General features: G+C 35.3%; 1 protein-coding gene across 5 annotated transcripts in view; it reads left to right on the top strand.

The window, feature by feature from the left end:
* Positions 1–25,773, top strand: part of MARCHF1 (membrane associated ring-CH-type finger 1) — an 858,143-nt gene that overhangs the window by 229,093 nt on the left and 603,277 nt on the right. The window contains exon 1 of one of the 5 annotated variants that reach the window (XM_073892453.1): positions 14,764–14,781. The exons of the other annotated variants lie outside the window; for them this stretch is intronic. The gene's annotated coding sequence lies outside the window, so the exon portion shown is untranslated. Of the gene's footprint in view, positions 1–14,763; positions 14,782–25,773 lie in introns of those variants that run through there. 5 annotated transcript variants of the gene reach the window in all.

Raw genomic sequence — 25,773 nt, 5'->3', positions numbered from 1 at the left:
GGTGGCTTAAAAAACAGATTTATTTTCTCACAGTTTTGGGGATTGGGTGTTTAAGATCAGGGTGCCAGCATGATTGAGTTCTTCCTGCCGTACAAGACTACTCCTTTCTCCCTGTGTTCTCACTTGGCGGGGGTGGGGGTGGGGGGTTGGGGTGCAGAGAAAGAGAATGGGGACGGGATGAGAGAGAGTGCTCTCTCCTGTCTCATCTTATAAGGATACTCATCCTATCAGATCAGGGTCCCACCCTTATGATATCACTTAACCATAAGCAACTCCTGAAGGTCCTGTCTCCAAATACAATCATGTTGGGGTTTGGGGCTCCAATGTATGGATTTTGGGGCGAGACACAAACATTCAGTCCATAACAATCTATATATAGTAGTAATTGTCTCTGACTCAAAGCCTTTACCAGAAAAATAGCCAGAACTGTAGCTTGAAGATTCTATCTCCCTTGTTCATAGAACTGTTGGGTCATCTGACATGTGCTCTTTGCATTTCTAGGCATCTGATCCCCTTCTCTTGCTTATTTCCTCCCTTGCTGCATTGCACTGAGATTGGTGAATTCAATTCTGGCCGTAGCCTGGCATCTTTCTCTTATATTGACATTACCATTCTAGATGCTTCCTTCTAATGGTTGAGTGGGTCAGGGAAGGAGGAATGCAGGGAGGATCCTCCTTTCTCCATTGCTTTTTTTTTTTATTATTAAAGTTAAGAGAAATAACTTCTATTTAAAAAATGTTACTCATTATAGCATATATTGTTTCATTTTATCTTTACATAAATACTATATGATAAAGTTATTTATAAATGAGATTAATGACTTCTGGGTCATACAGTTAGAAACTAGTGGATTCATGATTCAAATCCATGTTCGCATACATTCAGAGCCTTTGTTAGTCTCACAATCCACACAGGTTTCTCTAGTTTAACAGCAGATCAAAGAATCATTGAAACATTTTCTTATAACACCATAGCAGTATACACTTGGACCACAAATTATTTGTCTGTGTAATTTCACATATACAACTCACCTATTTCAGTCACTAAATGGATGTAAGTATTGGGATCTTCTTTTTTGTGTATATTACCGTTTTATATCATCTCTGAATAAGGATGAAATTAATCAGAAATTTTTCCTAGCCAGATCTGAATGTTTATTAGGATGTCTTAAGACATTTCAAAATGTTGTTTGTGAAATGCTTTTATCTTTTAATATATGCAGGGTCTGAGTTATGTCACTCTAGTCATTCCTGATATTGATAATTTGTGTCCTCTATTTTTTCTGATCAATCTGGATAGAGGTTTATGTATATTACACATATTTCAAAGTACCATGTTTTTTGGTTCATTGATTTTCTCTAGTTTTTTAATCTATTTTCTATTTCACTGATTTCTTTAGTATTTATTTTCTTTGTTCTGTTTACTTTGGATTTACTTGCTCTTGTTTTTCCTGTTCTTAAAGAAGTGAGGTCTTTGAACTGAGAACTTTTTCCCCTTTTCTATTACAGGCATTTAGTGTATATTTTGCTTTCCCTTTCTTTCTTTCTTTTTTAAGATTTATTCATTTTAGAGAGAGAAAGAGTTGGGGGGAGGGGCAGAGGGAGAGAGAGTTTGAAGCAGACTCAGCACTGAGCATGGAGCCTGACATGGAGCTTGATCCCACCACCCTGAGATATGACCTGAGCGGAAACCAAGAGTCGGACACTTAAACCGACTGCACTACCCAGGCGCTCCTGATTTCATTCTCTTCCTCCCTCCCCTCCACTCCCTCCCTCTGTCTTCCTTCCTTCCTTCCTACCTTCCTTCCCTCCTTCTTTCTTTTCTTTTCTTTCTTTCTTTCTTTCTTTCTTTTTCTTTCTTTCTTTCTTTCTTTCTTTCTTTCTTTCTTTCTTTCTTTCTTTCTTTCTTTCTTTCTTTCTTTCTCTTTCTTTCTTTCTCTTTTCTTTCTTTCTTTTTTTCTTTCTTTCTTTCTTTCTTTCTTTCTTTCTTTCTTTCTTTCTTTCTTTCTTTCTTTCTTTCTTTCTTTCTTTTCTTTTCTTTCTTCTCTTTTTCATTCTGTTTTTCTTTCTTTCTTATATGTTTTAATTTTTTGGACTTTTTCTTTGACTCAAGAATTATTTAGAAATGTGTTATTTAATTTCCAGTGCTTATGAATTTCCCAGTACCTTTGTACTGTTGACTTCTAATTTAATTTCACTACAGTCTGAGAACATACTTTGTATTACAGGGAAACTTTTATGTTGAAACTTATTTTGTGGGGCACCTGGGTGGCTCAGTCAGTTAATAGTCTGCCTTCAGCTCAGGTCATGATCCCAGGGTCCTGGGATTGAGCCTGAGTTGGGCTCCCAACTCAGCGGGGAGCCTGCTTCTCCCCTGCCCTCTGCCACTCCCCTTGCTTGTGCTCTCTCGCTCTCTCTCGCTCTATCACTCAAATAAATAAATAAATAAATAAATAAATAAATAAATAAATAAATAAAATCTTTGAAAACAAAAGAAACTTATTTTGTGATATAGTCTATTTTGGTAAATATTCAATGTTATCTTGAAAATAGTGTGTATTTTGCTGTTCTTTACTGGAGTTTTCAATAAATGTCAACTAGGTCAAGTTGGTTGATAGTGTTAAGAATTCCATGTGCTCCCTAATATTCTGATTATTTTTTTTACTATTTATTCAAAGAGGGTATTAAATCTTCCCTGTAATTTTTGGGTTGTCTCTTTTTATTCTTCCAGTTATATACATTTTTGCTTTCTGTATTTTAAAGCTTCAATTTGTCCTATCTCATATTTTTATTTTCTCTCCTTTCTTGACTTCTTTTGGATTGACTGAATGTTTTCTTTTATTCCAGTGTTTTCCTCTACTAGTTTGAGAATTGTACACACTGGTATTGTTCTTTCAGCATTTACACTTTTAACATGCATATTTTAAAGTCAGATATCAATCAGGATCTCGATCTTCCTTCCAAACACTGCAGGGGAATTTTCATCACTTTATTTCTAATTACTCTGTGCCTCATTTGTATGTTATTCTGGTTTTGTATTTTAGCTTTATCTCCATTTTTAATTCCTTCAATATTATTATGACAATTTGTATAAAGTCTTTTTTTTTCCTTTTCGAATATCACCACATATATTTATCACTTTGCTTCCTTTTTATTTCTTCCTGTACCTAAGACTGTTTATGTGGGGTGACTTAATTTTTGCTTGAAGAACATTCTTAACAGTTTTCATTGAATAATTCCATTGGTGGCAAAATCTCTCAGTTTTTCTTAGATTTTCTTAATTTATCCTCATTTATGAATGATATTTTCATTGAGTACAGAATTCTAAGTTGACATTTATTTTATTGCAACACTTAGGAAATAGTATCCCACTGTTTTCTGGCTACTGTTGTTGCTCTTCAGAAGTTAGCTGTCAGTGAAATTGTTGCCTTTTTAAGATGTGTTTTTTTTCTGTCCAGTTGCCTTTAAATTGGTGCCTTTTGTGTGTGCATTCTGCTCTCTCCTCATGATTTTGCTAAATACTGTTTTCTTTTTTATTTGTCCTGCTTTGAATTTTCTGGGCTTTTGAATTTGTTAATTAGGTTTTTCATCCATTTTGGAAAGCTTTCAGCCGTTGTCTTTTTCAATTTTACCTTTGCTTCATTGTCTCTCTTTTTTCACCTGGGACTTGTTATATATTGTTCTGAATATTTTTTTGAGCTCACCTCCTTTTCTCTTTCCCTTAGAGGCTGACTAATATGGACCACATTAATGCTCTTCTTTGCCCTCTGGTTTCCAGATACGTTCAAATAAAGTGAGGCAGAGATAGCAGATCAGAAGGAGGGAAGAAAGTGAATTTGGCCACTTAGTGCTATTGTTCCCTCATTGCTCAGTTGAATAACCATTTACCAAAGGTCACAGCTCCTGTCAGGCAGCCAGCCTTATAGCTGTCCTCTCTGGGTTCCATTATTATTTCCTTCTTTTCCTTCTCTAGGCCTAGAGTAGTGGTGCCCCCCACAGTCTAACCCTTGGATACTAATGTAGTTCCCTTAAATTGGCCAAAAATTTGTAAATAGTCACTCTTAACCTCTCCTCAGACGACCCAGTTTGTACTGTTTCCCAATCAGACTGTGACTCATAAGGATATTTATGACATCTCCTCATTGTAAGCATCATGGCACTTAACCTGCTTTTCATAATTGGTACCTCTGTGTCTGTGTAAGATTCGATGTACTTTCTTCCAGGTGAAGCCTTATTTATTTAGTTGTTCTAATGATGATTTTTATTTTTTATTTATTTATTTTATTTTTATTTTTAAGATTTTATTTATTTATTTGACAGAGAGAGACACAGCGAGAGAGGGAACACAAGCAGGAGGAGTAGGAGAGGTTGAAGCAGACTCCCCGCAGAGCAGGCAGCCTGATGCAGGGCTCCATCCCAGGACCCTGGGATCATGACCCAAGCCGAAGGCAGACACCTAGTGACTGAGCTACCCAGGTGTCCCTAATGATGATTAAAAAAAAGATTTATTTATTCATTTTAGAGAGAGCATGTGTGCACACATGCGCACATGTGAGGGGGTTGGGCAGCAGAGGGAGAGGGAGAGAATCTCATGCACAGACCCTGCTAAGCACAGAGCCTGATAACTCAGGGCTGGATCTCACAACCCAAGATCGTGACCTGAGCCAAAATCAAGAGTTGGACGCTTAACTGACTGAGCCACCCAGGCGACCCCTATTGATGATTTTAGATTAAATGATTATACTTTTAATTTCTTAAAGTTCTATTTTATTCCTTATCAAATTTGTTTGATAATTTATTGTAGTCTGGTTTTCATTCATGTTTTATCTTCCTGTTTTATGTCTTTGCACGTACAAAACCAATTTCTTTTACATGCTATCTGATGACTCCTGTATTTGAAGTCTTCATGAGTCTGATTTGCTGATAGTTGTTTCTTGCCTCTTGCTTATGCTTTGTTTCTTTTAGTGTTTTGTAGTTTTTTGAATGTGAGTTCATATATCTTAGAATTTAATTTATGGAAATTTTCTGAGTCCTGGGAATAAGATAGTTTCCAACAAAGGATTGATTTTTTCTCTACCACATCCTTTAGTGAATCAAGGGTCACTATAAATTAAAACATTATTGGAATTTGGGCCATATGAGGGATAATTCATGATTATTACTAATTATGAGCAGCCAGGTAGGTAATCTAATTCATCTTTATAAAACTCTGTTTTTAATCATTTGGTGTTCTGGATCTGTAGAGTGGATTTCTTCTTTTAAATAATCTGCCTGGGAGAGGCTCTAGGCTTTGTCTCTTAGGCTTTAAGTTAGGCTAACATCAAGTCAAGTTTATGAGGCCTAATAATTATCCTCAAGGTGAAAGCTGTCATCAATGCTTTACTCTTACTTCTACCTTCACTTAGGTGTTAGCCTGAGTAATATTTATTATTATGATTATGATTATTATTGTTACTTTAACATCTTGTGGAGAGATTTAAGAATATGCTTCCCTAAATCTTATCCAGCATTCATAATTATTTTCATTGAATAGTCATTTAGTGCATCTTGTTAGTGAAACTGCTAGAAACAGTAGGCATCATCTTATTCTTATCCTTTTGTCATTTTGTATTAGGTATTTCTTTTTTTTAAAGAGCACAGAGTCAATTTTGCTTTTATTAAGTCTGAGATTTCATGCCTTTATTTGCATGGTCTGTCTTTTATCTTGTTACATGCTCTCAGATCTTTAAAATTCTTTACTTGGGTTATTCTTTAAAAGTTTTATGGAGAAGGTAACCCTTAGGCTTAATTGTGAGGAAGACATATCTGTCAGTTGGGGTTCTGTAATGAGAGAAGGAAAGAACATGAGCTGTCGTGGGTTGCATTCATATGTTCATTTTGGGTCATGCTATTTCCTTTATTTTATAAAAATTATATCTAAAGCTTTTTTTTATGTTAGTTACCTTCCTAAGAAATGTATTTTTTCTGATAATGGATATTTTATGGTTAATTGTAAAACATTTTCTAATTCTAATATTTTCATCAGAAATTTAAAGTCAGATTATAATAATGAAATTTTAATATGTACTTCTAATAAAATATGAGATTTGAAAACTAATGAAGTCTTTAGAATTCATTTGTAGTTAGGATGGCTGATAAAATTATTATTTTATTCCACTTAATAATAATAAAAATAATGGTAGTGGCTATCTTTAACAATAATAATAAAACTAATGGTAGTAGCTATCTTGGGTATAATACTAAGAAGGATACTAGGATTAAGTCCTGACTAAGTAGGAAGGTGTCATGAGGGGTAAATACTATGTTTCAAAGGCATTTTGCAGTCCAAAACAACGAATGTCACATATCTACTCAGAATCAGTTCAATGTGTTCATGTTACAGATGAAGAATAAGATCTAGAGAAGAGACACAGTCTCCTAGAGTCAGGCAACTCTTAAGAGGCAGATATAGGGTTTAGCTCCAGCTCTGACTCTCGAAGTTCAATTCTTTTTCTACTTTATCTCTTGTTAGCTTATATATTTTTTCTATCTCTAATCGTTTTCCCCAGAAATGTTTCATAATTATTTTGTTTATGGCTTTTTCATACCAATATTACATACTTTTCTGCACACCTATAAAGTATCATGTGGGCTAATGTAGAAGCTAATATGTAAATCTATAATGATCTGCAGCATACAAAAGCCCTTTTGATTGCCTGAGGTGAGGAAAGTCTCTATTAACTACTTTACTCATCATTTCCAATACAGTCTTTTTAAAAAATCATTGTTCAGGGTCACCTGGGTAGCTCAGTGGGTTAAGAGTCCAGCTCTTGATTTAGGCTCAGGTCATGATCTCATGGTCGTGAGCTTGAGCCCTGTGTTGGGCTTAGTGTGGAATCTACTTGGGATTCTCTCTCTAAAATAAAAAAATGCCATTGTTTGGAGTAAAGTACAGTAACAAAGTCCTAATGAATTTATTTATTTTCCAATTCTTCCTTATTTGTGTCTTTTATCTATATTGCCTATTAAGAAAGAGAGAAGCTCTTAGAGAGAAGTCAAAGCAAAAAATCAATTAGATATATACATATTTTTTAAATAAGAGTTTTTTATGGTGACAAAAACTATCTGTGACCATTTATGCAATTTATTTAACAGAGATATGGTATATATTTGTACCATTGCACATAATCCCTAATTCCCAGCAGTTTTAAGTTAATATTTTTTAGCATCAACTATATTTGCAGTATTAATCCTTATAGTAGCTCTGTGAAGTTAATATTTTATTATCTCCATTTTGTATAAGAGCAAACCAAGATTTGGAGAGATTAAATAAAAAAGTCATAGTCACACAAATTAGTAGTGAAATGGATTCTAAGTTTATCTGATTGCAGCACTTGAGTTATTGTCCACAGCCCTATATTGAAAGCTGAAGGGTACTAAAACTAGGCATTGAAGATGCATAAATATTTCAGATATCTAGATATAATACTTCTGAGTACTATGATTCTTATTGAGACTCAGGTTTATGAGAAGTATCTAATTATTACATAAATTGGCTGCTCAGTTGATGAATCTTTTCAGAATTCAACTTCACAAACATATGTGAATCAAATCATTAGGTGGTTTCAAAACAATTATCTTTAAAAATAAGATCCACAATGAAAAGGAAATATTACTGGGGTAGTACGTGGCAAGCAGTAGAAGAAAATAAAGGAAGAAATATTAGACAGATTGAAAGAAAATCAGAAAACAGCTTATTAGAGTTTGAGTAAAAAAACAAAAACAAAAACAAAAAAACCCCAAATTAGAAAATCTAGAAGTCTCAGAAAACAATTATTTATTTAGTATTTTCTATGTGTCAGGCCCTGCACTAGATGGTGAGAATGTATGTATCAATAGCATATATTTCCTTCTCTGAAGGAACTGACAAATTAGTGCATAAACTCATCAACAGCTAACAATAATAGAATGCAATCAAAGTGCTAAAATAATTCCAGGGTAATAGAGAAGTGATTAATTCCACGTGTAGAGAGGGTGGGGCAAGGCAGAGTGTGGTAGGGAATGGGGGAAGTGTCTGGGCAGGCTTAAGGACTGATTTGGGATCTGATCCTTTAAGGATGAAAGGATTTTACCAGGTGGAAATAGGAAGGAACATTTGAAATTGACTGTAAGAAAAAGACACAGAAGTAGTATTTCATGTTTCAGGGAGCAGTATGATAAGAACAAGGAATGTTTATTATTGGTAAGAGTGTGTATTAATTTTCTATTACTGTGTAACAAACTGTCAAAAATTTAGCGTTGAAACAGCATTCTTTTTTTCAATTTTTTTTAAAAATTTTAATTCCAGTGTAGTTAACATAGAGTGTTGTATTAGTTTCAAGTGTACAATACAGTGATTTAACAATTCTGTACATTGCTCAGAGTTCATCACAAGAAGTGTACTCTTAATACCCTTCATCTATTTCACCCATTCCCCCCACTCACCTCCGCTCTGGTAACTATCAATTTATTCTCTATAATTAAGAGTCTGTTTTTTGGTTCATCTCTTTTTTCCTTTATTTGTTTTATTTCTTAAATTCCACATGTTAGTGAAATCATGTTGTATTTGTCTTTCACTGACAGACTTATTTCACTTAGCATTATACCCTCTAGGTCCATCCTTGTTGCAAATGGCAGGCTTTCATTCTTCTTTATGGCTGAGTAATATTCCATTGTGTATGTATACCACATCTTCTTTATCTGTTCATCTCTTGATGGACGCTTGGACTGCTTCCATAATTTGGCTCTTGTAAATAGTGTAGCGGTAAACATAGGGGTGCATATATCTTTCCAAATTATTGTTTTTGTATTCTTTGGGTAATAATCTGATAGTGGAATTACTAGATCATATGGAGGTTTTATTTTTTTTTTTTAAGGAAACTCCATACTGTTCACAGTGACTGTACTAGTTTGCATTACCACCAACAGTGTATGAGAGTTTCTTTTTTTTCCCACATCCTTTCCAGCTCTTGTTGTTTCTTTTGTTTTTTGTTTTAGCCATTCTGACAGGTAGGAGGTAATATCTCATTGTAGTTTTGATTTATATTTCTCTGATGATGAGTGATGTTAATCATCTTTTCATGTATATTTTAGTCATCTGTATGTCTCCTTTGGAGAAATGTGCCTGTTCATGTCTTCTGCCCATTTTTTAATTGGATTATTTGGTTTTCTGGTGTTGAGTTGTATAAATTCTTCAGAGATTTTGGATATGAATCCTTTATCAGATATGTTATTTCCAAATATCCTCTCTTATTCAGTAGGTTGTCTTTTAGTTTTCTTGATTGTTTCATTTGCTGTACTATGCACTTTTTTTAAATGTAATCCCAATAGTTTATTTTTGCTTTTGTTTCCTTTGCCTCAGGAGATATATCTAGAAAAATGTTGCTGCGGCTGAGCCAATGTGAGAGACATTACTACCTACACTCTCTTCTAGGATTCTTATGGTTTTAAGTCTCATATTTAGATCCTTAATCCATTTTGAATTTATTTCTGTGTATAGTGTAAGAAAGTGGTCCAGTTTCATTCTTTTGCATGTAGCTGTTCAGTTTTCCCAACACCATTTGTGGAAGAGACTGTATTTTTCCCAGTGCATATTCGTGCCTCATTGTCAAACATTAATTGACATATGATCATGGGTTACTTCTGGACTCTATTCTGTTCTGTTTATCTACATGTCTCTTTTTGTGCCAGTACCATACTATTTTGGTTACTACTGCTTTGTAGTATATCTTGAAATCTGGGATTGAGATAGCTCCAGTTCTGTTCTCTTTCAAGATTGCTTTGGCTGTTTGGGGTCTTTTGTGGTTTCATACAAATTTAAGATTGTTCTAGTTCTGTGAAAACTGCTGTTGGGTATTTTGATAGGGGTTGCATTAAATTAAAGGGATTGCTTTGGGGAGCATGGACGTTTTAACAGTATTTGTTGTCCCAATCCATGAGCATGGAATATCTTTCCATTTGTTTGTGTCTTCAACCACTTTTGTCAGTTTTCCTTTTCATCAGTGTTTTATAGTTTTCAGAGTATAGGTCTTTCATCTCTTTGGTTAAGTTTATTCCCAGGTATTTTATTCTTTTTGGGGCATTTGTAAATGAGACTGTTTTCTTACCTTCACTTTCTGCTTCTTCATTATTAGTGTGTAGAAATGCCGTGGATTTCTGTATATTGATTTTCTATCCTGTGACCTTACTGAATTCATTTATTAGATCAAGTAGTTTTTGGTGGAGTCTTTAGGGTTTTCTATGTGTAGTATCGTGTCATCTGCAAATAGTGAAAATTTTATTTCTTCCTTACCTATTTGGATACCTTTTATTTCTTTTTTGTGTCTGATTGCTATGGCTAGGACTTCCAGTACTATGTTGAATAAAAGTGGTAAGAATGGACATCCTTGATTTGTTCCTGATCTTAGGTGAAAAGCTGTTTTACATCATTGAGTATGGTGTTAACTGTGGGCTTTTCATATTTGGCCTTCATTATGTTGTGGTATGTTTCTTCTAAACCTACTTTGTTGAGGTTTTTTTGTTTTATTATTATCATGAATGGGTTTTGGGATTTTGTCAGATGTTTTTTTTTTTTTTCTGCATCTGTTGAAATGATCCTATGGTTTTTATCCTTTCTCTTGTTGATGTGGAATATCATGTTGATGGATTTGTGAATACTGAACCATGCATGCATCCCAGGAAAAATCCCACTTGATTGCGGTGAATGATTTTTTTAAATGTATTGTTGGATTCACTTTGCTAATATATTTTTCAGGGGTTTTGCATCTATATTCATCAGAGATATTGGCCCATAGTTATCTCTCTTTCTCTCTCTCTTTTTTTGTACTGTCTTTATCTGGTTTTGGTATCAGGGTAATGCTGGCTTCATAGAATGAATTTGGAAGCTTTCCTTTCTCTTCTATTTTTTGGAATAGTTTGAGCAGAATAGGCATTAACTCTTCTTTAAATGATTGGTAGCATTCACCTGTGAAGCTGGTCCTGGACTTTTGTTCTTTGGGAGTTTTTTGATTACTGAATCAATTTCATTGCTGGTAATCAGTCTGTTCAAATTTTCTATTTCTTCCTGGTTCAGTTTTGGGACATTATATGTTTCTAGGAATTCATCCATTTCTTCTAGGTTGTCCAATTTCTTGGCATATAATTTTTCATAATATTCTCTTATAATCGTTTGCGTTTCCATGGTGTCAGTTGTTATTTTTCCTTTTTCATTTCTGATTTTATTTGGGTCCTCTCTCTCTGTCTTTCTCTTTTTAATCAGTCTGGGTGAAGGTTTATCAATTTTATTGATCTTTTCAAAGAACCAGCTTCTAGTTTCATTGATCTGTTTTATTATTTTAGTTTCTATTTCATTTATTCCTTTTCTATTCCATATGACTTCCTTTCTTCTACTGGTTTTGGATTTTGTCCAAAACATGGGGTGAGGGGCACATAGTGTCAATAAGGTTCTCTTGTTCTCCCTGAGGGGATTCCTGATTGGAGGGGGCATGTCCACAGGAGAATATGTGGGTGGGGCATATTGGTAGCTAGTTAGGTAGTGAGTGTTGGCACTTTTGCTGGTTGCCCGCAGGCATCCATGTGTCTAGGCTGAGGGGGTGGGAAAGGGAAATGGTGCCTGCTAGATCCCTTATTTCTGGAGAAATCTCCCAATGATCTGTGCCCCTTCAGCACAGCTCTGAGATTAGTAAAAAAATCTTCCTCCCATATTTTTCAAGCTGCTGCCTCTATGCTGTATCTCAGTGGGGCTGTTTTTAGTGCTGTCTCTTGAAGGGCAGGAATGTCACCCTCTTGGCCTTTTCAGAGTCTAGCCCACTGATTTTTTTATTTTTTATTTTTTTTCCTTTTTATTAACATATAATGTATTATCTGTTTCAGGAGTACAGGTGTGTGATTCATCAGGCTTACATAATTCACAGCGCTCACCATAGCACATACCCTTCCCAATGTTCATCACCCAGCCACCCCATCCCTCCCACCCCCCACCACTCCAGCAACCCTCAATTTGTTTCCTGAGATTAAGAGTCTCTTATGGTTTGTCTCCCTCTCTGGTTTCATCTTGTTTCATTTTCCCCTCCCTTCCCCTATGATCCTCTGCCTTGTTTCTCAAATTCCACATATCAGTGAGATCATATGATAATTTCTTTCTCTGATGGAATTATTTTGCTTAGCTTAATACCCTCTAGTTCTATCCACGTTGTTGCAAATGACAAGATTTCATTTTTTTAATGGCTACATAATATTCCATTGTATGTATACACCTCATCTTTATCCATTCATCTGTTAATGGACATCTAGGCTCTTTCCATAGTTTGGCTATTGTGGACATTGCTGCTATAAACATTGGGGATGCTGGTGCCCCTTCAGATCACTACATTTGTATCTTTGGGGTATATACTGAGTAGTGCAATTGCTGGGTCATAGGGTAGCTCTATTTTCAACTTTTTGAGGAACCTCCATACTGTTTTCCATAGTGGCTGCACCAGCTTGCATTCCCACCAACAGTGTAGGAGGGTTCCCCTTTCGCCGCATCCTTGCCAATATCTGTTGTTTCCTGACTTGTTAATTTTAGCCATTCTGACTGGTGTGAGGTGGTATCTCATTGAGGTTTTGATTTGGATTTCCCTGATGCCGAACGATGTTGAGCACTTTTTCATGTGTCTGTTGGCCATTTGGATGTCTTCTTTGCAGAAATGTCTGTTCGTGTCTTCTGCCCATTTCTTGATTGGATTATTTGTTCTCTGGGTGTTGAGTTTGATAAGTTCTTTCTAGATTTTGGATACTAGCCCTTTATCTGATATGTCATTTGCAAATATCTTCTCCCATTCTGTCGGTTGTCTTTTGGTTGTGTTTCCTTTGTTGTGCAAAAGCTTTTTATCTTGATGAAGTCCCAATAGTTCATTTTTGCCCTTGTTTCCCTTGCCTTTGGCGATGTTTCTAGGAAGAAGTTGCTGTGGCTGAGGTCGAAGAGGTTGCTGCCTGTGTTCTCCTCAAGGATTTTGATGGATTCCTGTCCCACATTTAGGTCTTTCATCCATTTTGAGTCTTATTTTTGTGTGTGGTGTGAGGAAATGGTCCAGTTTCATTCTTCTGCATGTGGCTGTCCAATTTTCCCAACACCATTTGTTGAAGAGACTTTTCTCCATTGGACACTGATTTTTAAAATTGCTAGGTGTTAAGCCCCACTGAATGTAAGAACCTGCAAAATCTGGCTTCTGGTTTTCAAAGCCAAATGTTGTGGGAATTCATCTTTCCTGTGTGGTCCCTCATGCCTGGGTTGCCTGGAATGGGGATCTGCTCCTCTACCCTCTACCATCTGTGGTGCTCCTTCTTGCTAGCAGTGCCACAGGTCCTTTTAGCTCTGGACTGGGTTTTTGCCCTCTCTTCCTTCTTTGATGTGGACTCTTCTCTACATTTAGCCTTGGAGAGTCTGTTCTGACAGTCTTTGTATTGCTTTCTGGGTTATTTACACTGATATGGGTGTTATCTAGTTGTACACATGGGGCAAGGTGAGCTTGGGGTCCTCCTACTCCACTATCTTCCCTGAAAGTCTGAAAACAGCATTCCTTGTTTGCCTTACACTTTTTGTGACACAGAAGGCCGGGCATGGTTTAGCGGGATTTTTTTCCTAAGAGTCTCAAAGGGCTTAAATTAAGGTGTCAGCTAGCCTACATCCTTGTCTGGAGTCTTTGACTAAAGAAAGATCTGTTTCAGAACTCCCTCAGATTTTAGGCAAAATTTATTTCCTTGAGGCTTTAACTTTGGTGGTAGCTTGCTTCTTCAAAGCCAGATACAGAGATAGGGTCTCTGCTTCTTCTAGTCTCCGATTTCTGGACTGTCTTAAGGGAGTCATCAGTTTAGGTCAGTCTTACCCAGGATAATCTTCCATTCAATAAAATGATTAGGGATTTTAATTACATTGGCAAAATCTCTTCACCTTTGCTATGTAAAGTAATCTAAGGAAAGTAATGGCATCCTGTCACTTTTGCCATATTCTCTTGGTTAGAAGTAAGGCAAGGCTCTGCTCTCATGCTGGGTGAAGAGGTTATAAAAGGTGGGATTCACTGGGAATCACCTAAGGGTATGCCTGTCTCTGAGTGGAATGATGTACAAGTAGACAATCTCAGATAGGAAGTTGTGATCTTATAAGTTACAACCATTCAGACTAAGACTAAAATCTTTTCATATAGCATCCATACTATTTTTCCTTCATAGCATTTTAAACCAGCATGGATGTATGTATGTATAAGGTATGATTATTTAACTAATGCTATTAATGCCTTTCTTCTTCCATAAACTGTGAGCTCTGTGAGGGCTGTGCTTTTTTTTTTTTTTTATCCCCTTAATCATTATTTTTTAGACCTAACACAATGCCTAACACATAGCATTTGTTCAATAAGTATTCATTGAACGTGCCAAATTATACTAGAATTTTGGACTTTAGCCCTATTAGCATTACAGAACCAGAAGTTTTTAAACAACTGAGTGAGAAAGTCAGACTATTGCTTTATACATATTAAGTATAGTCAAACTGTGGAGCTAGATTGAATGGGCAAGGTATTTTATTGTTAAGAGACTATTTGACAAGCTAGGCCAACCTTGTTAACAAATACCAAATTTCAGGGGCTTAAACCAACTTCAGTGTTTTGTTTTATTTTTGTTTGATTTGTTTTTTTTTTTTTAGGTTTTTTTCTCGCTAACATCACAGTTCAATGAGGAGCAGCAGGGGTCTCTCTTCCATGCAGTGACTCAGGGACCCAAAATATTTCAGGTATTAAATTCACACACACAAATATGTATATACAAACACATGTGGACAAACACACACACAAACATTCACACACAGACTCTGAGGTTAAGGCTTTAGAGTTAACTAACAGTCTGTGAAGCTAGCCAGTATACCAAGGAATAAAATCCTTGCATGGATGATGATGCAGAAGAGTTTGTGAGCTTACACCAGAGGTAGTACACATTAAACCAGAAGTAGTACACATCATTTCCTTCCATGTCATTTTGCCTGGAACTTGGCCATATGACAACCTAACTGAAAGAATTGTTTGGGTAATGTGTTTTGGGTATGTGGCCAGGAGAAAAAGTCAAATGAATTGGTGACTAACTGGCCAGTCTCTGCCACAGTTGGTCTTTCTGGTTGCCATATACCTATTGTATTTTCTTTTCTCCCACAACTAGAACACATTTACCCAATCCCCAAGTAATATAACCTAGAATCCCATCCAGTTATAGCAACTGCTGAAAATCCAATCTCTTTAAATAATGTGCATTCCTTCTTATTGGTTACAAATGTGATTATTGCTGTTCAGGGTGATTACTAACTAAAATAAAAATACAGTTGTTTGCTTTCCATTTCCCCCTCTTTATCCCCAGCCAGTATACAATGGTAGGGCAATACAGAATAACATCAATAAAATGTCTCATTCAGAAAATATGAGAATGGGAGATACAAAGCAATCACAGCAATGCTGAGATCCTGCTGGGCAAGCATTTGATAGACTCTCTACCCTGGAGATGGGGAAAACTAGATTTTGGTTCTCCTTTCTAAGACAAATGCCTTTATTCACTTTTCTCTGTGGATTCTGTCTCTTTTCCTGGGAAGGTATTCCCTGTCATTTTTCCTTTTTGGCCATATCTGAGCTGGGTATTGGAGAGAATGCACTCCCCAGAGACTGCTCAGTCTTTACAGTCCATCTTTTGCTAGAGCAAGCTTGTAGTCCTGAAAGGTGTTTTATAGTTCAAACCATAAAAGGCTCTTTTATTCTGGGTTTGCTATTTCTTTGGCATATGGTTCCTGTAAAACTTAGTAATAAGTTGGAGACAATTACATGTGCCTGTATTTTCCTAGACATAATCCTGAAGTCCAATTTATATCTTTATTTCTTTTTCCTCATGTATCTCTCTCAAAGGAGGATACTTTGAGGTCACAAAAGATGAAAAGGGCACACGACATTTGACAGAGATTGAATCTTGTTCAAAAGAAGTTTGCTGGGCGTTTGTTACTCATGGCCTTTTAAAATTCTCTCTCATACAGTTGCAGGCATAGAAGCAAATGGATTTTCCAACCGTAAATGCTCCAGATTTCTGGGTTTCTTTTCAGCTTGTACACTGTTTTGTTTTGTTTTTTTTTCAAACTGTACATTGGCCTGTTCTTTGTTGAGCTCATTCTTTTTTTTTAATATCTTGCCAAAGACAGTCAAAGAATTAAATTGCACAATGCTATAATTCTTTCCAACCAATGCCCCTGAAGCTCCAGATTCAGTAGCATGTGTCTTCTGAGTGATCTCAGGTGACAGCTTTAACAAATATTTTGCTATCACATAACATGGGTCACCATTTTTTCAGCTTCTGATAACAATTTTATCTTCTGACAATTGACAATTAAATTAATGTTAGTTTTTTGTTTGTTTGTGTTGGGGTTTTTTGTTGTTGTTGTTTTTACTAAGACCAAACCCTTCTTTGAGGTATCAATTTTTGTACTAGTTATGATATGTCCACTACTGTAACTAACAATCCAAAATTTCAATTGCCTAACACTGAAAGTTTCATTTTCACAGCATAGTTCACAGTAGGTTGGCCAGAGTATGGGGGATCAGACTCTATCCATGAAAATACTTGGGTCTTACGTTCTTTTGTTCCAAAAGCTCCTTATTATCTAGGGTCTTGAAGGTCTCTTCTGAGTCTTCTGGATCTGACTAGAAATGCAGAGAGGGAACGTGGCAGATTTTGTGGGAAGTTGTATTTATTTATTTATTTAATTTATTTATCTATTTTTATTATGTTATATTAGTCACCATACAACGCATCATTAGTTTTTTGATGTAGTGTTCCATGATTCATTGTTTGCATATAACACCCAGTGCTCCATACAATATGTGCCATCCTTAATACCCATCACCAGGCTAACCCATCACCCCAACCCCCTCCCCTCTGAAACCCTCATTTTATTTCCCAGAGTCCATAGTCTCTCATGGTTCATCTCCCCCTCTGATTTCCCCCCCTTCATTTTTCCCTTCCTTCTCCTAATGTCCTCCATGCTATTCCTTATGTTCCACAAATAAGTGAAACCATATGATAATCGTCTTTCTCTGTTTGACTTATTTCACTTAACATAATCTCCTCCAGTCCCATCCATGTCGATGCAAATGTTGGGTATTCATTCTTTCTGATGGCTGAGTGAAGTTTTATAGTCCAGACAGTATACGTCATGGACCAGGTGGTATACATCACTTCTGCTCAAGTTCTGTTGGCCCAAAACTGTCAGATGACCACATCTACCTGCAGGAGAATCTAGAAGAGGATATCTAGCTACATGCTTGGGAGAATGTGGGAAATAGTTTTGTGAAAGTTTAGCCAAGGTCTTCCAGTCCATTAGAAAGCTCCGGTAACAGGATTAGGCAAGATATGACAAAGATCTAAATTAGGCACTGAAAATAGAAAAGAAGTGATTATTTATTCACTCATCAAATGTGTACAGAATGTCAACTCTGATCCAGGTAATGTACTTAGGATCTGGGGATTCATTCTATGATGAATTAGACAGCCCAAATCACTGCCCTCATAGAACTTACATTGCAGTAAGTTTAAAAGGCATCTTGGTGGTTTTATTCTGTGCCATATATGCATGTCACATTTAAATAATTTAATAGGGTGTGTAAGTTTAATATTAGTATTAAAAAGCATGTAGTACATGCTTTTATCCATCTATCTATCCATCATCATCTATCTATCATGTATTTGATGTTGTAGAATACTCTTCTGGGTGTGAGGAATGGAGTTAACCTACATCAGTGTGTGTCTTTACTCTTTTGTCCCTATGTAACTAGCATATATTCCCAGTGAGTTGGTGTCCAAACCATCTTGAGGCCAGGTGGGTGATAAAGTTGTAGGACCTCAGTGGAGGGGGAGGGATTCTTAGATGCAGAAATTTCATGGAGACCATGTCATTTAAACTGGGCCTTGAAGGAAAGGGAAGAATAGAAGGATGCAGGTTGAAAAGAACATTCCTGGTGGGGGACGGTTGGGAATAATTGTAGGAATAGCAATGGGAATAATGAGTATGGAAACAAATAGGTCAGTTTGGCTAAGAAGAGGCTGCTTGTGGGACAGTTAGATGAGGTAATTTTGGAATTAGAGACTTTTGCTTTTTATAGTCCATGTATTTGGTTTAAATTTCCTTAGAAGAGGCAAGTACAAAATTTATAGTCATTATTGATTTTAAGCAAATTTGTCCTCATCAAATTGTACTTGTTTTCTGCCACAAGGGCAGCACCCATCAGATAAGGTGTTGAAATTTTGTAGGAATAATCTTTTTTGGCCAATTAAAACATTGACTTATTTCTATGCATGCCACTGATTAAACATAAGTTATAAAGTCAAGATCTTGCCATTTCTTTTGGGTTTTGAATATAATACCACATGCATGTAGATACCAAGTGAATGTAGGAACAACTATTAAGAATGACTAAAACATTTTTCTGAAGAATCCTCAAAAAAGATTGGAAAACCTTGCAGAATTACTATTGAAGTTGAATTTTTTTTTCATATTTGTTATGGATTGAATTATATTCCCCACCCCCATACACTGCATTTCTAACCCATTGTATCTCAGAATGTTATATTATTAGGAAATAGGGTTGTTGCAGATTGTAAATAGTTAAGATGAGGTCATACTGGACTAGGGTGGACTCTTGATCCAAAGTGACTTTTGTCCTTTTACGATGGACATGTGAAGACACAAACACACATGGAGAACGTCGTGTGAAGATGAAGGCAGAGAATGACATTATATGACTGCAAGCCAAGAGATGCTAAATGTTTCTGATAGTCCAGACACTAGGAAGAGGCAAGGAAGGACTCCTTTACAGGTTCCATGGGAGCATGACCTGGCTGGCACCTTGATTCTGGGTTTCTGGAGTTGTGAGACTATAAGTTTCTGTTATTTTAAGCTACCCCATTCATGGTATTTTATTATTGCAGCCTTAGGAAATTAATACAGGGGCACCTGGGTGGCTCAGTTGGTTAAGTGACTGCCTTCGGCTCAGATGATCCTGGAGTCCTGGGATCGAGTCCAGCATTGGACTCCCTGCTGAGCGGGGAGTCTCCTTCTCCCTCTGACCCTCCCCCCTCTCATGCTGACTCTCTCTCTCATTCTCTCAAATAAATAAATAAAATTAAAAAAAAGAATTTTTAAAAAAAGGAAATTAATACAATGTGCAGTGGAATATATCAGATGTACAAAGCAGTTTTTGACACAGAGTAGTTTGCATTGTTTTATAAATTGTGAAGTCTCCTCCTTCAATTCTTAAGGAAATATTTCGTGTTCTCCTGCATAAGGTATACCCAGAAGTTATCTTTTAAAAATATTAATATAATTACCTTAACATCAGTTTAAAGAACTATTATTTTCCAGTGTTTTTTTTTTTTGATGATTCTTCAGATGCATGTTTCAGTAATTTCTATTCTTAGTATTTTAGTCTTGCTTTAATTTTAGATTTGGTTAAAATATAAATAAAATATATAAATATGTAATATGTAAACATATACCATAATATCATTTTAATTATTTGCATTTCTAGAATTATATTCTAGTTCTGAAGAGTTTCCATTCATGGAAAAATGAATAAATTTATATGTGGGTATAAATCAGGGAAGTAAAAGGCAAATTATAGAAGTGAGAGGCAGCAAAGTCATAGGAAAACACCTTAACTGAAAAATGAAAACAACTGACTTCCAGTCTTATCATGATTGAGTCATTTAATCTCTGAACAAACTTCACTTATTTCCTCCGTAAAATTGGTATAATACTGAGATGCTTTGAAGACTAAATAAGGGAGAACATCTCTTCAGCTGATACAGTTCTTGGTGCCTGGGAAAGACTCACAATAGTCCTTCTAACAGATGTGTGGCTGTTAGGCTGGAGGATCCTGAATAAGGAAGGGAAGTATGGGGCACTCTTAGCCTCATAAAATGGTAACAATTTGAATTTTCTTTTCCCTATTTCTCTATCAATACTACTTTTTCCCCTTATTTTCCTATTGAAGCCAGAGCTAATTTTATTTAATGAGTTCAACAGTAGTTTTGAAACATGTACCAGATATTTCTAAATGAACACTGAAGGTGTAAAGACAAATATGAAGTTGTCACTATTTTCAAGAATTTAAATGAAAGTTTGGTGTTAGTGAGATTGACTTGGAGTTCTTGTTAAAAATGTAAAACTCGGGGCTTCACATCTAGAAATTTAAGTTCAGTAGGATTGAAATAGGACCCAGATTCTGTTTTGTAACAAGGATTGCAGGTAATTCTGGAGTAAGTTGTCTATAAACCATTAAAACGAAACAAAACAAAACTCTGGTCTTAATGATCAAAAATTGATTGAAACAGCCCATTAAATCTTTACATAGTTTTTTATTACCTAAATGGAGACTTAAAAATGTATGATTTATTATCACTAACATATGTTTCTTTGACTCACAATTGAAGGATTAAAAAAAACCCTGTTTGGGGGAAAGTAAGATGAAGAGAAGGGATTTTAGATAAGATTCATTTTACATGAAGGAACATTTCAGTAGAAATCCTAAGTCCACAGCCTTAACAAAACTGTTAAGTGTGTAGAGGATAGAGGTTAGAAAACATATTTTGCTGCATGAAAATCTTTCTTTCAAATTGAAAAAAATCAAATAACACTATATCTTTATTTTATTATTTTTTAATATACTTTTTTTAATTAATTTTTTTTAAATCTCTACACCCAACATGGGGCTTGAATTCCCAATCCTGAGATCAGGAGTTGTATGTGCTAATTACTGAGCCAGCCCCTAATAAACACTATATCTTTAGTAGGATTAGTGGAATTTTAATGAATCACCAGAGTTCTTGAAATGTTCAATAATGTTAATTCCATAAAAATCATAAAAATGCAGTTCTTTTAGTTTTAGAAAAAGTTTGCTTTGTTTGTTTATAATGAACAGGTATGAGATTTTAGGTGGGTACAGCAGAGTATGATGAATTTGGAAAGGTCTCAGGCTCGTTGTTAGGAGCCATGAAGTTAATCACCCTATGTCACTAATTATTTGAATAAGTTTATCAAGCCTTTAATATATCAGGAAATGTCATTTCTATATCTGTAAAATGAGGAATAAAGGCTAAAGAATATTTAGGTTTTGTACCATTTCTAAAAGACGTAATTCTACATTTGTGATTTTCAAGGTATCCATTAGCACATTTTACCGCAAGACTGGAAATTTATTCTTTTTCTTTAAAATGGCCTATTGACAAGACATTTTCATATTTAAACATCTAGTTTTGAACTTTATTATTGCTGATATTTACTCCATAAAACATGCAAAGGTAGATGTAAAGTATTATACTGTTTTTAAAAGAGTATTCATTTATAGAATTTCATACATATAACCCACCCTGTATTAAATGTATCCAGCTCACATTTATGTTAGCTCTTAAGTGGCACAAAATACAATATAGACAGGTCATTAGAGTATTCACACTTATCTGACCTTTTTTTAAAAAATTTTTTATTGTTATGTTAATCACCATATATTACATCATTTGTTTTGGTGTAGTGTTCCATGATTCATTGTTTGTTCATAACACCCAGTGCTCCATGCAGAATGTGCCCTCTTTAATACCCATCACCAGGCTAACCCATCCCCCTACCCTCCTCCCCTCTAGAAACTTCAGTTTGTTTTTCAGAGTCCATCATCTCTCCTGGTTCGTCTCCCTCTCTGACTTACTCCCCTTCATTCTTCCTCTCCTGCTATCTGACCTTTTATAGTTTGCAATTTTTGAAAGTTTTATTTTAGTTAATTGAGCTTTAAGTTCAATTAGAACTTCAAAGAAAAGGCATGAATATGTTAATGTATTTTATATGCTGTTGTAAATATGTGTATATCACACATGTTGTTTTATGTGATTTTTATAGTAACATGTATTTAAAAAGTTTACATTCATATTAAAAAATAAAACTGTATTTTCAATGCATAAAAGGAAGAGGCTGTTTAATCTGTGATGGGTATTTTTTACTTTTTGATAATTTGTATAAAGTATATTCTGGAAGTCAGCATACTTAATCTATGGCATAAAAATACTATTTATTCATAAATGTTGATCTGTAAAACGTCAAGCCATTTTTTCTCAAAGTTGACAGAATTTTTTCTCTGCATGTGGACATACTTTCTTTTTTAAATGAGCATTATATCTCTTTTGTTTCTACATATAGGTGATATTGTATAAATAATAGTGTTTGCCTACTTTTCGGCATTTCCCAACTTTTAACTTAACATTTCATGTTTATATATTTTGATTTTTATCTCAATGGTTCTTGATTCCCCTCCCCCCTTTCCCTATGGGGTACTTGAGGTAGTTATTCCTTCTACAAACTGGGGTACTTGAGGTAGTTATTCCTACTACAAACTAGAAAGTCTTCTTTTAGGTTTAAAGAGTAGAGGTGGTTTCTATGTAGATAGGCAGAGAAGTATATTAGAGATTAATGGCTTCTTTTTCTAAGTCTAAGATAGTTCGAATTACTGTTTTGGTGGTTGAGCTTTAGTACATATTTGTGTGTTTCTGTGTGTGTGTGTGTGTGTTTGTATATTTACAACACATAATCTAATAATTATTAATCTAATAATCTAATCTAATCATCTAATCATTATTTTTTCCTAAAATAGTAGTTCATATATACTCTATTAAATTCTCTGGAAAGATGGGGGATAACATTTTTTTTCCAAATCATAAATGACAAAATAAAATACTTTTTTAAAGTTTAGAAGTAATTTTGATACCATATTGGACAAGGTAATCTCCTCTAAGTCACTCTGTTTCCCATTGTTTTAATTTAATTATACTACTTATCACCACCTGAAATAACAATTTGGTGCGTATGTCTATATGTATGTACCTGTTTAATATTTTGTTTCTGCCTTTTCCACATTCTCACTAAAATATAAAAGCTCCATAAGGACAAGAGTTTTGTTGTTCTTATTCATCATTGCAACCACAGGACTCAGAACAATGTGTGGCAAACGAATGAATGGATGGATTAGAATTATGCGTGCTAATATTCGCCCACCCAAAGCATTCTTGGTATGGTTGTAAAGGGCAAGAGACAATACAACCTGAAGATTTGGGAAGGCCAGGAAAAGTGTAATTTTATAAACAAGTGAGGTAAAAATTTAATGTGGTTAATGCTTAGGGAATTGAGGATGTTGGCAAATGAAACTTAGGGTGAGATAGAAAGAAGTACTTCTGGTCTTATTTATTTATTTATTTATTTATTTATTTAGATAAAAGCATAAAATGAAATAATGTGAAAAAATAGGCCAACATTCAATGCTTTCTTTGCTGGTAGCAGCTTTGAGTGGAAGAGGGGAGGCCTGTTCTTGCTATTTGGATGAACCCTTATGGAAGGTGTTGGAACTGAGTTTTCAGAGCTAAATTCCATGAACATAGCAAAATTCAGAAACTGAGTAAGGAACCTCTGACTCTCAATTGTGCTGAAATTCTCAGTACAATTTCTTCTGTCTGAGACAAGTGCCATGTGGGAAATCTTACTTCAGGCAAGGGGACTGTTGCACGCAACATAGAAAGGTAATTCTATTCTCAGTCTGTCCATCTGCAAAATTCCATAGATAAGATTAAAGCTCTTCCCAAGCAAAGGATATCAATTTTGTCCCTGCCACAGATGGCATGAGTGGTAGTTTCTATATTGTAATTTTGAACTTATGGGCAAATGGATTTGCAACCAGTCTTTCAAAATCCAGCTGGAAAAGTTTCTGTAATATTTTTATCCTTGGAACTGTCTCAACTTTCTTGTTCATTGTTGTCTTAGTTTTCTACTGCTATTATAACAAACTATGGACAAACTTACTGGCTTGAAACAACTCAGACTTATTTTCGTACGGTTTTGAAAGTCAGAGATCCAATGGGTCTCACTGGGGTAAAATTAGATGTCAACAGTGCATTCCTTCTGGAGGCTCTAAGGGAGGATCTGTTTCCTTACTTTTTCCAGCTTTTATAGGCAACCCACATTCCTTGCCTTGTGGCCTCCTACAATTTTCAAACCCAGCCGTGGCTGATCAAGTATTTCTCACATCACAGCATTCTGATACTGACACTTCTGCCTCCCTCTTGCCATGTAAGGACTTTTGTGATTACATTCGGTCCACTCTGATGATCCAGGGAAAGCTTAGTTGACTAACAACCACAATGCCATCCACCACCTTAAGTCTCCTTTGCCATGGAACGTAACGTATTCATAGATTCGGGGATCAGGAAGTAGGCATCTTTGGGAGACAATTATGCTGCCTATCAGATTTTATATTTTCTTTTTGAAGATTTGGGCTTTTCAAAACATGAACACATCTCTAGAAAGGGGAAAATTCCTCTTTCTGTCTGGTTGGAATGGCCTCAGTCTCAGATAGGAATCTAAATACTTGTTTACTTCTGGTCAGTTCAATCCTCAAAGAGGATAAAGCTCAAGACTGATGGAGCAGGGTGAGGTCAGAAATTTCAAATTTATTTTTTCCAATTAGACTTTCCTGCTCTTTAGAAAAAATGCTGGTTCTCTGTGTGAAGGAAGAAATTCACATCCTTGTTATACATAACTACTTATTTGCAGACACATGGGTCTCAAATAACACTTTAAATGAAGTATTTTTCATACATTCCCTGAACTTAATGGGAACATGTGAACCTTGGGAAAGACTTGAAACCAGTGCTTTACATTTGCAAAGAACACGACACTGGGAACACTCCCAGAGTTTTTAGAAAATAAAGTTAATAAAAAATCATTTAAATCACTATTATCTGTCTGGGTGAAATTTAATAATAAGGTTCATATATTTGATCTCTGTGATAGATTCTAAATAAGAGTTAGTCTCTATAATTAACTTGCAGTGACATTTCACTTTCTAATTGTGTGCAGGTAAAAATCAACAATTGCCTATTTTTTACTGTTTTTAGCTGTAACTGTTCCACCACATTGTTTTATGAGGCAATAATACAGTGTATAAATAAAAAAACTCTGGGCGCAGATAATTTATCCTGTTGAATAACAAGGAGATTTCCATCAATAAATCAGGAAATCAGATTATTTTTCATGTGGGCCAGACCCAAGTGAGACACTTATAACTACAATAAAAGCCATGATTAATGATGTTTGAATGTCAGAAGTTTGAAAATTTGACATAAATTTATTAAGTAACCAGAAATCTGTAAGATAATCCACACCTTAAGCAAGCAGTCTGAATTTCTTTTCATCACTCATCCAACACCCACTGCACTTGGGAAGCTTCTGATTTATCTGACTTTTAAGTATGTCCCAAACTATGTGAATTCATGGTATTCTTTACCAAAAGCATGAATTTTTATTACTGATTCAAATATAAAAATATTTTTAATTAAAAAAATTTTTTTAATTAAAAAAATATTTTTACTGACATAGTCCTTGAAGCTATTGCCAGGGAGCTAATTTTGGAAAACAAAGACTAAATATCAAAACATCTTGGTTAAAAAGGAGAAAAAACTCTTAAAAGTTGCCATGTCTCAGAAGAGGTGATATGAATGATAAACTTTTAGGTCTACCCATCCTCTACTTGTCATGCCATAAAAATACCTTCTTACTGTATTCTCTGTACTATATATTTCATGTTCTGATACTTTCTGAGATGTCACCTGTTGGATTTAATAAAAATTCACTTCTTGAAATGTGAGGAGCTCAGAGAGGGTCTGTATT

This window comes from Callorhinus ursinus, unplaced genomic scaffold, assembly GCF_003265705.2.
Source record: "Callorhinus ursinus isolate GAN/ISIS: 27379988/994484 unplaced genomic scaffold, GSC_fseal_2.0 scaffold4, whole genome shotgun sequence".
Taxonomy (NCBI): domain Eukaryota; kingdom Metazoa; phylum Chordata; class Mammalia; order Carnivora; family Otariidae; genus Callorhinus; species Callorhinus ursinus.
This window is presented reverse-complemented; position numbering and strand designations above follow the sequence as displayed.